We start from the raw sequence: 3,622 nt of genomic DNA on the forward strand, positions 1-3,622 counted from the left end.
GAAGGCCAGTCATCTCCATTATAATATGCATACTGCCATAATTTTTGTTTGTTCTTACAAGTGGAATAAAGATGTTTTACCCCAGAAATAAGAACAGTTTAAAAACAGTTTGTTACAACTCTTTTGATGAAGTCAGTCAACAAGGCATGAATAATAAGGTCAGGTGGCACCCTTGTCCAAGGAAAGAAGGCAGAAAGCATTGAAGAGCAAAACACAAGGACCCCGAACAGATTCAAGACAGCCCTTTATCTTTGGTTTTCTGTATAGTCCAAAGCACAGGTGAGAGAAATCCATGCTCAATGAGTCACCAACACTTATTGACCACCAATGTAGCCAAAAACCATCTAGCTGATTCAGGGCACCAAGAGGGAAGAGTTGATATGGGTGTCACCTACATGTCACTTCTCACTTAAAGAGTAAGATCACACCTGTAATCCCAGCACTTTGGAAGGCTGAGGTGAGCAGATCACCTGAGGTCAGGAGTTTGAGACTAGCCTGGCCAACATGGCGAAACCCTGTCTCTACTAAAAATACAAAACTTTGCGCCCGGTGTGGTGGCAGGTGCTTGTAGTCCCAGCTACTCGGGAGGCCGAGGCAGGGGAATCACTTGAACCCAGGAGGTGGAGGCTACAGTGAGTCGAGATTGTGCCACTGCACTCCAGTCTGGGTGACAGAGCAAGACTCTGTCTCAAAAAAATAAAAATAAAAGGATAGGTAGAGCTAAACAAATTAATGTCATCATACAGATAACTGGCAGAAATCAGACTTGGTGTATTACTTAGCAAAAATCCTTAAGATCCTTTTACAGTGCTCGCTTTGGCACCACGTGTACTAAAATTGGAATGAAACAGGGATTAGCATAGGGCCTGCACACGGATGACATGCAAATTCATGAAGCATTCTATGTTTTAAAAAAAAATCCTTTTAAATCCTTCACCCATTCATTTAACATTCATCCACTGAATGTTCCCATTGTGTCATGTTATGATCATGCAGTCCTTTTCATAAGAACATACTCTGTATGACTATATTATATTATATTTTTGGCAAAAAGGGGAATCAACCCTTATCCATTTATCATTCAACATTCATTCATTGACTTCCCACCTCAAGCCATGCTATAATCATGTAGTCCTTTCTTAGGAATATACTTTTCCTATATATCATATGATATTTTATTTTATTTTGCTTTGCTTTTGGTGGTGGGGAGGATGGTGTATATCAGAAAACTTTTCATGTTGGTTTGAGTGACTTAGCAAGAAGACACTTCCACAGGCTGAATCCATTTCATTCAATAGCCAGGCAGCGATTGTAGACTCTTAGGGTTATAGAGACCTTGGAAGTGATCTCCCCAAGCTCCTTGCAGGAAAGACAAAGAAGTTATGGGCCCGATGTGATGGCTCACACCTGTAATCCCAGCACTTTGGGAGGCCAAGGTGGGGGGATCATGAGGTCAGGAGATCAAGACCATCCTGGCTAACACAGTGAAACCCCATCTCTACTAAAAATACAAAAAATTAGCCTGGCACGGTGGCACACCCCTGTACTCCCAGCTACTTGGGAGGCTGAGGCAGGAGAATCACTCGAACCTGGGAGGCAGAGGTTGCAGTGAGCCAAGATTACACCAGTGCACTCCAGCCTGGGCAACACAGTGAGACTCTGTCTCAAAAAAAAAAAAAAAAAAAAAAAGAAGTTACGTTACTCTTGCAAAGTAATCCAGCTGCTACATCATGGAGCTGGAGCAACAGCCCAGGTCTCCTGGCAGTCGATTCAGCATACGTTCCACTCCTTTACACTGCTGGGAATTCCAGTGTCTTGCATTTATCTTCTCATAACAAAACACACAGTCTGCTCTCTCCAACTTGGCCCTGGTGCTGAGGACATCTCTGATATCCCTGCCACTCTCATCGCTGAAGGAGGATGCTTGGCTCCTCACAGTGCTATCAGCTCCCCCGCCCCATCTGTGTGCATGAGGACTGAGTCCCTGTGAGGCAGAGGGGCCTCAGGCTGGAGCAGCACAGGACACGCCAGGAACAGACGAGCCAAACTGGCCTTTTTTTTTTTTTTTTTTTTTTTTTTGAGACAGAGTCTTCCTCTGTCACCAGGCTGGAGTGCAGTGGCATGATCTTGGCTCACTGTAACCTCCACCTCCCGGGTTCAAGCCATTCTCCTGGCTCAACCTCCCAAGTAGCTGGGATTACAGGCGCCCACCACCACACCCAGCTAATTGTTGTATTTTTAGTAGAGACGGGGTTTCACCATGTTGGCCAGGATGGTCTCGATCTCCTGACCTTGTGATCTGCCCTCCTCGGCCTCCCAAAGTGCTGGGACTACAGGTGTGAGCTACCGCGCCCAGCCCCCCAACTGGCTTATTTTCATTGCTTACTTGGGTAAAATCCTTCCATGCCGGGATCCTTTTCTTTTAGCCCCTGATACTGGCAAAATGGTTTCTCAAAGGCCTGGCTTGAAAAATGGCCATCCTCCCACTACCCAAACCCCATTCTTCTCCAAGGTGCTTCTCTCTCCCCATTGGCAAAGCCTTCAAGTATTTTTCTGGTCAACTCAACTGCATACTGCAGTGCATGCTCCAGATCTAAATCATGCATGCAGTCTGGTGAATTATAAGCTCCTGTTACTCCATTTCTTCAGCCTAGGTTGAAACTTCTTTCAGCTCTTCAAGGCTCCTGGAACTCAAGATCCACCCCTTCTGGCCTCTTTTAACAATTCAGTCCATATTACCTGTGCTCTGCCAATCGGAGTCCTTCAACTAGCCTTTTTCTTGGTCTCTTCTTTTCAATGCCATGAGCCAAGCTCTGTGTGTTAGTTTTAATGGCTGTTCTCAAGGGCAAGTCACCCCCTGTACTAATTTCCTGTGGCTACTATAATAAACTACCATAAATTTGGGGGCTTAAAAACAACAGAAATGTGCTCTTTCACAGTTCTGGAGGTCCAAAGTCTGAAATCAAGGTGTTGGCAGGACCATGCTCCCTTGGAAGACCCTGGGGAGAGTTCTTCCTGCCTCTTCAAGCTTCTGGTGGCCCCAGGTGTTCCTTGGCTTGTGGCTGCACCATTCCAATAGCTTCTTCCATCTTCATGTGGTCCTCTCCTCTTCTCTCTGAGTGTTCTCCTCTTCTGTCTCTTTAAGGACAGTTGTCATTGGATTCAGAGCCCATCCAGATAATCCAGAGTAAACTCATCTTGAGGTCCTTAACTTAGTTATCTCTAAAAAGACCCACTTCCCAAATAAGGCCACACTCACAGATTCTGGGGGTAAACATCTGGACATGTCTTTTGGAGGTAGCCACCATTCAGTTCACCACGCTCTCTTCTAGTAATGCTGTTCACCCCTAAGCAAAGTTGAATTATTGTAGTTTGGATCCTGGATGCTGGATATTTGGTTGGCATTGGAGGTATAAGACGAATGAGGCATGCTTCCCACCCTGCAGAAGTTCTTAATCAGGGAAATCAGACAGAAGTGCAAATAGGTCATTACACTACAACATAACAGATGCTATTTTTGAATAGGAAAAGTCCCATCACTCATGAATTCTATGGCCCATTTCCCTGAGAATTCTCATATTCCAAGCAGTGTCACCTTCCTTTTTGTTCATATGTCACTGAA

General features: G+C 45.1%; 1 non-coding gene across 1 annotated transcript; it reads left to right on the top strand.

Moving 5' to 3' along the window:
- The first annotated feature begins 807 nt into the window (after nucleotides 1-807).
- On the top strand, nucleotides 808-911 carry LOC115836462. The gene has a single exon (XR_004031545.1). It is a non-coding gene; the product is annotated as a U6 spliceosomal RNA (small nuclear RNA).
- Nucleotides 912-3,622: the final 2,711 nt, after the last annotated feature.

Source organism: Nomascus leucogenys, chromosome 8 (genome assembly GCF_006542625.1).
Source record: "Nomascus leucogenys isolate Asia chromosome 8, Asia_NLE_v1, whole genome shotgun sequence".
Taxonomy (NCBI): domain Eukaryota; kingdom Metazoa; phylum Chordata; class Mammalia; order Primates; family Hylobatidae; genus Nomascus; species Nomascus leucogenys.